The 7311-nt window shown below is 43.3% G+C and overlaps 1 pseudogene; it reads left to right on the top strand.

Annotated features, from left to right (window-relative positions):
• The first annotated feature begins 6148 nt into the window (after nt 1-6148).
• LOC142505330 (elongation factor 1-alpha pseudogene) lies at nt 6149-6980 on the top strand (annotated as a pseudogene).
• The last annotated feature ends 331 nt before the right edge of the window (nt 6981-7311 follow it).

Here is a 7311-nt window from a genome sequence, read left to right as displayed (position 1 = left end):
ATGTCTTATAAATTCCTACAGTTTATTGAAAATATAAACAATGTCAGAGATTTATTCATCAAATTCCAATAGTTTTCTTCGTTTTGGCGTTATAGTTGTTTTAGCAGATTAGAATCGACGATCAAATTTAGGATTCGCTTTCGCTTGTTTTTAGAAGTTAGATTTTATCATTTTCAAACAAATCGGTGCATCTTCGCACCTGGCACGCCCGCAAATATCAAATATTGTGCAAACATATTTTTGGCACGCCCGGTGGGACCATCACTATGCCGCCAAGAAGAAAAGAAAACGTCAATCAAGGGGATGGGGAGTCTCAACCAAGCCAGAAAGAGGTTCACGTTCCACTAACAGAGCAGCCAGCCGCTGAAGAGCCGACCAGGGAGTTGGATTTGCATCCAAGTAATGTTCCAGAGATGTATGCTCATATTTCAAACCGTTTGGTTGAAGAATTGACTGCGATGAAAATTGAAGAAATATCACAAGCACTGTCCAAGGCTGTGTCTGATTGCTTGAAGACAGTATTGGGTAAACCAAACCAGTCAACCAACAAAGAGCAGAACATAATGAAAAAGAAGGGAACCAAGGAAGCAACCAAGTCCAGGGAAATAACAACGTCCATGAATTTGACCAGGGAGTTGGAAACTCAAGGGCGGGCAATCCACGCCGCCCGGAGTTTACTCTCCCAAATCATCCAGAAAGAAAGTATACACCACCTCACAAGAGAGAAGAAACCTTAGGAGGAAGATCCCAGCCATTTCCACGTGCTCATGGAGTGGGGAGTTCGAAACAACCAGTTACTCATGTGTACAGCGTGACAAATCCTCTATACCAACCAAGAGCTTATGATGACATATCGCACATGGATTATCAAGGAGTGGATGGGGGCTTCCCAGGAGGTAATATTGGTTTAAATGCAGGGTTTCAAGCTCGGGGAGCAAATTACTACCATCACCAACTCTCCGCTTGGAACATGCACGGGATTGATCCAGAAATAGTGAGAGAGGCTGTTCAAGGGCTATATGGGCCGGCCTTGAAACAGATTGGCCGCCCAGAGTTCCACAAACCCTATCCAGACTACATAGATGTGAATAACCCGTACCCAAGGGGTTATAGAGTTCATGATTTCAGTTTATTCTCCGGGGAGGATGGCCAGTCCAGCATGGAACACATAGCCAGATTCACCATACAGTGCGGGGAATTAGCCAACTTGGAGAACTTCAACAATCTAAAGTTGCGACTATTCCCGAATTCCCTCACTGGGACTGCATTCGCTTGGTATGCCTCACTTCCCAGAAATTCAGTGATGAGTTGGCAAGAGATGGAAATACAATTTCACATTAAATTCTATAGAACAGAGCCAGAAGTGTGCATTGCCGACTTATCCAGAATCACTCAAAAGAAAGAAGAGTCTGTGGAATATTTCATAGACAGGTTCAAGAAGATAAAGAATAGGTGCAAGGTATTCCTACCTGAGACCGAGTTCGTGAAGATGGCACAAAAAGGGCTGGATTTTGAATTAAGGAATAAATTCCAGGGAATGGAGTTCGGGGATTTCTTCGAGCTAGCTGCCAAAGTGGCTGAATACGAAGAACTATTGCAGGAAGAGTCGTACAAGAAGAAAACTGCTATGGGGTCTTATTATCAGGAGGTGGAAGATGTGGCAGTGGCAGAGATTCGGTCAGCTGGTTCTTGCACAGTTCCCCTACTAAAAAAGAAGCCAGCAGAACCTGAGAAGAAGAACAGCTCCCAACTCCCCAAAGACATGCAGTATACATTTGATGTATCAAAGACCGAGGAAGTTTTTGATTTCTTGGTAAAAGAAAAATTCATCACTTTTCCAGCTGATCACAGGATGCCACCCATAGAAGAGTTGAAAGGACGAGAGTATTGTAAGTACCACAACTCCTACAATCATGCTACTAAATCTTGTTGGGCGTTCAAGAACATTTTGCAGGATAGAATTAACAAGGGAGTTGTGAAATTCCCTAACAAACAAGAGTCTATGGCGGTGGATGATGATCTTTTTCCTCCGGTGTCTTTGGTTAATGTGAATGTGACAGATTTGAGGGATCTTCTCAATGAGAAAAGAAGCCGATCCTTAGCAGTGAAAGACCGAGTAATCAAGAAATATTGGATTCCAAAGGGTCAATTGTTTGAAGCTCATGGAAGGCATAGTGCCCATCGAATGCGAACAGTTCAGCAGCGTTTCCCTAGAAATGTTGGTGAATCTGCGGCCTATCGGCCGAGGAACCAACATTTCCTTAAAAGACCAGTGCTTGAGAATCAAAAGTTCAGAGGGGAATCATCTCGTGATCAGCACCAGAGATACTCAGACAGGAGAAACATACGTAGAGTTGAGTCACGAAATGTGGAAACCAGGAAAATATCAGCTGATCAGTGCAGGGAGCGGCATGCATATGAAATCTCAAAAGGAAAAATGAGTGAGAGCCAGAGAGCAAAGCCGAGATACGTCCTTCCAGCCAGAGGGGAGTTCAGTGAGTCTTGGAGAGTGGCCCAACACAAAAAGTTCCCTAGGCCACCGACTAGGACTCAAAAGAGACGGTTGTTGAGAGAAAGAGCTATTGCAAGAAGAGAAGAGTCCGCTAAGTTGAGAAATGAACCCACAATTGATGTTCCAGTCTCCAGGGAGCCAGTGGGGAGTAAATCTAAGTTTGGAAGATCGGCTACTGAAGATAAGTTTGTGAAAGATGATGATGATTTGTTAAGCGAAGAGGATGATCAAGCAAGAAAAACAATTAATTTTTACGTTGGAGTATTTCACATCACCGTGGACTGTGCCACAGGAGTAGTGATACTACCCGAGAGATTTAAAATGATGGAAGAAGAGAATTGGGAGTTGATGCCCCAAGAATCAGTGCAAAAGAAAGAGCATGCAAATAAACTCCCTGAAGGGAGTTCAAGAGTGATCATCAAGGAAGATCACCCGAATAAGCCTAAACAAGTGATACTTGAAAAGCCTACACCGGCCATGACCAAGCACATAAGGCCGTTGTACATCAAAGCCCACTTGAATGGAAAGCCAGTATCTAGGGTGTTGATTGACAATGACTCAACTGTAAATGTTCTTCCAGTAAGAATGTTGAAAAGTCTGGGCAAAAATGAAGAAGACTTGATTCCTTCAGAAGTTTCGGTTGCTGCATTTACAGGGAAAACCACCAAAACCATTGGGGTATTCCCCGCTGATGTTACTGTGGGGAGTATGTCATCGTTATGTGCATTTTTCGTGGTAAATTCCTCCGCCAACTTCCAAGCGTCGTTAGGCAGAGATTGGATCCATGCAAACCAGTGCATCCCATCCTCAATGCACCAACTGTTGTTATTTTGGAAAGGAGATGATGTGGAGGTGGTAGAAGCAGACGGACAGCCCTTTCAAACAAGTGCAAGTGCAGTTGAGGCTAGATATTACAATGGGGATTTTGGGCCCATCAAAATTCGTATCAATAGCAAGAAAGAAAATCCACTGTACATGCAAACACCAACTCCAAGCTCGGTGTTGGAAAGAATCATCAAACCTACTGTTATCGTGCCGTCTAGGCCAATAATTCAGCCGCTGATTGAGGAGATTGATGATTGACTTGAACCAAAAAGAAAAGAAGGTAGCTGCAACCTCAATATGGAAGGCGCATGTGTAGCAAGTACTGGACAAATTAGGGGAAGAGGAAGCGTGGGACACCTATGGAACTGAGGTTGTCCAAGAAGAAGAATACGAAGAGGATGAACTCCAAGTTGATGAATTGTTGATGGCGCCATCTCAAACGGAAGATGGCCAACACGAAGTGCAAGACCCGTTGGAAGAGATCAACTTAGGAGAATTTGATGATTCTAAGCTGGTATATGTGAGCACATTGCTGGAAGAAGGAATTAAGCAAGATTTGATCACCTTGTTAAGGGAGTTAGTAAAGAGAACAGAAAGGCTAATATCCAGCGGGGAGTTGGCCTTTAAGGCCACTTTGGCATTAGCTTGAATAATGAAGATTTGAGTACATAGTAGCTTCCGGGCTACTTGAAAGGAAATCACATAGGTCACTGAGACATGGCTGGAAAGAGTTCCAGAGAACGGGGAGTTAAAGCTCACCAAACCAGACTACAACGCAGAATGGAGAGATAGCATAGCAGAATGAGAACACTGTGCGAACTACAGAAGGACGTGGAAGTTTGGTTTTGATATAAGAGTAGGCTTACTGGCCACTTTTGTATATGTTTAATTCTTTATTTTGAGACTTCATGTGTTGTAGGCCTTAGGGTCACTGATATAAATATCCGTTGTTTATGGTCCAATAATGAGACTGATCAAATGAAGTGGGCCAATAGGCCACTTTCATCATTTTGGAGGTATCTTGTTTCACTAGGGAGTCGGCCTTATGGCCACTTATTATATATGAATTCGGTTGATATTTCCAATGTTTTTATGGTACGAGAAATCATGGTGAAGTAGACCGTACCGTCATTATATAAGTTGGGTTGTTTGCATGTGCAGTGACTGACCCATGAAGTGGGCCTTTAGGCCACTTAGAATACGGGAGGAAAGAAACACAGCAACCGGGGAGTTGAGCTCACCGAGCGGACAACGAGTAATAAAGGAAGAACTGAAGAGAATAAGGGCGCTATGCGAGCCACAAGAGACCCAGAAATTGACTTTGTAAGAAAAATAGGCTAACCAGCCATTTTTGTATGTTTTTATCTCATGTTGTGAGATTTTGTTTGAAGTAGGCCTTAGGGCCACTAATGTAAATTTTTGTTGGTTATGTTTCAAAAAACGAGAAAGATCAATTAAAGTTGGCCAGTAGACCACTTTTATCATATTGAATGCATTTTGTTTCGATAGGGAATCAGATAAGGAAATAATCGCGATCGGGGAGTTTTAGGCCAACCTATGGCTTGAAGCTATTGAAGTGAATTGAGTTAATTGAATTAAGCCTTCCCAATATCCAATACACAGCATCACATACAAACCCACCTTTCATTCAACATCTATCACCGAACAACCACAACATCAAATCAACAGTCAACAAATCAAAAGCGGAATCACCGCATGCAAAAGCAGTAAGTAAACGTGTATGCGGGAAATGGGTCCGACTGAAGTGCGAATCCACATACGTGTATGCGGGAAAGGGGTCCGACTGAAGTGCAAATGCATATACGTGTATGCGAGAAAGGGATCCAACTGAAGTGCAATGCGTGGTGTTAAGGACGAGGGAGTTGTATTGAGTGGATGCAGCATATATAACAGCACATAAGATCACATAAGAGTTTGAGAGGTACCTGTGTTTCAAGAAGCTCCAAATGACACCAAAGCTTAATTGTCGAACGCACTTAAGAACTGAGGCCAATCTATGGCCAACTCTCAGTCAGTGTTACCTGCCATCAATGAACTTACCAACACCAACATATAGAAGCAGGAAACAGACAAGATGATGATGATACATACAAGGATATGCAATCGGGGAACATTCAACTAACAAAGCAAGACAACAGAAAAATAGATAGCCATGAAGGAATGGGAGTCTTTACCGATCTTCGGCAATAGCCATTGACCTTGGAGAAGTTCTGGACCTAATTGGTGGTTGGCTGGAAATCTACACACCTACAGCAAAGATAATGGCATATCAGACTCCCCTATCAGACACGATGCGGGAAAGCCATATAATGGCTTATAAAGCTCACATACATTGCTTCCACGAGGTAAATGCATCAAAATAGCCAATGCCATATATAATTCAATGGGTGCAAGAGATGAAGCCAAGGGGGTTGCCAAGACCGAGACAAGAATAAACTTAGAAATAATATGTTTATGAGGTTCAAAAACAACTGCATACATATGAGGTATTACTCAAGAATCATCTTTCCCCATATACATGTAATAAGGCCATGCAATAGCCATCGCACTACTACCACGATGCAAAGGCTAATAGATGGCCAAACAATGTCAAGTCGCCCAACTCCTCGAAAGAGTTCGAGATAAACAAATGAGGAAGGATAGTGACACGTAAACATCTACAAGGATCCAATATGTAAATAACATAGAATAACATGACAATTATCACTGTCATGGCAAAACCAATCGTCATGCCCTTGAATTTATCTAGAGAAACCGAAGTGCCTCAAGGTTAATCATACAAAGCAGGAAGAAGGAACATGAATGGGGAATCACAATTGATATTGCTCTGTGGAAGTTCGAAACTACCAAATACTAATGTACCATCATTGATGCTCCTGGTCACCGAGACTTCATTAAGAACATGATTACGGGTACTTCTCAGGCCGACTGTGCTGTGCTCATCATTGATTCTACCATTGGTGGTTTTGAGGCGGGTATTTCAAAGGATGGTCAAACTCGTGAGCTTGCACTTCTGGCTTTCACACTTGGAGTTAAGCAAATGATCTGCTGCTGTAACAAGATGGATGCCACCACTCCCAAGTACTCCAAGGGAAGGTACGATGAAATTGTCAAGGAGATCTCTTCCTACTTAAAGAAGGTTGGGTACAACCATGACAAGATTCCTTTTGTCCCGATATCTTGTTTTGAGGGTGAGAACATGATCGAGAGGTCGAGCAATCTTGACTGGTACACAGGACCAACCCTTCTGGAAGCTCTCGACTTGACCCATGAGCCCAAGAGACCCTCAGACAAACCTCTCCGTCTTCCTCTGCAAGGTGTGTTTAAGATTGGCGGTATTGGTACTGTTCCTGTTGGAAGAGTTGAAACCGGTGTCATCAAACCCAGTATGGTTGTTATCTTTGGTCCAACAGGGCTGACAACTGAGGTCAAGTCCGTTGAAATGCACCATGAGGCCCTCCCTGAAGCGCTCCCTGGTGACAATGTTTGCTTCAACTTGAAGAATGTTGCTGTCAAGGACCTTAAGCGTGAATGTTTCTTCAAAGGACAACAGCCTAAGGGAGAGGATAACAGAAAAATGGTGAACAATCTTCAACAGTGGCATGGCGAGAGACGACGCTAGAATCAGAAAGGTGCGCCGACGTTTGGGCCATACAGCTTCTTCAGCCAGCAACGGCGACTGCAACACTCGATTCTAGTGAAGGCGCGACGATTGAAGGACGAAGGGGGAGTGGGGCTAGCAAAGATGCGGGCTTCCACAGTGCAGTGGAGAATAATCAGATGAAGGCCGCGAGAGAAAGAAGGAGGAACTTGAATCACAGCGGCAGCCTGGGAAGGAATTCAAGAGAGTAAAATGAGTGATAGATTCAAGTTATTTGGGGGAGTATATGGGCTATTCGAACGTACAAGTATGGCCCAAATCATAAAATCAAAATGGGCCATCAAACAAAATC

Source organism: Primulina tabacum, chromosome 1 (genome assembly GCF_025594145.1).
Source record: "Primulina tabacum isolate GXHZ01 chromosome 1, ASM2559414v2, whole genome shotgun sequence".
In the NCBI taxonomy this organism is placed as follows: domain Eukaryota; kingdom Viridiplantae; phylum Streptophyta; class Magnoliopsida; order Lamiales; family Gesneriaceae; genus Primulina; species Primulina tabacum.
This window is presented reverse-complemented; position numbering and strand designations above follow the sequence as displayed.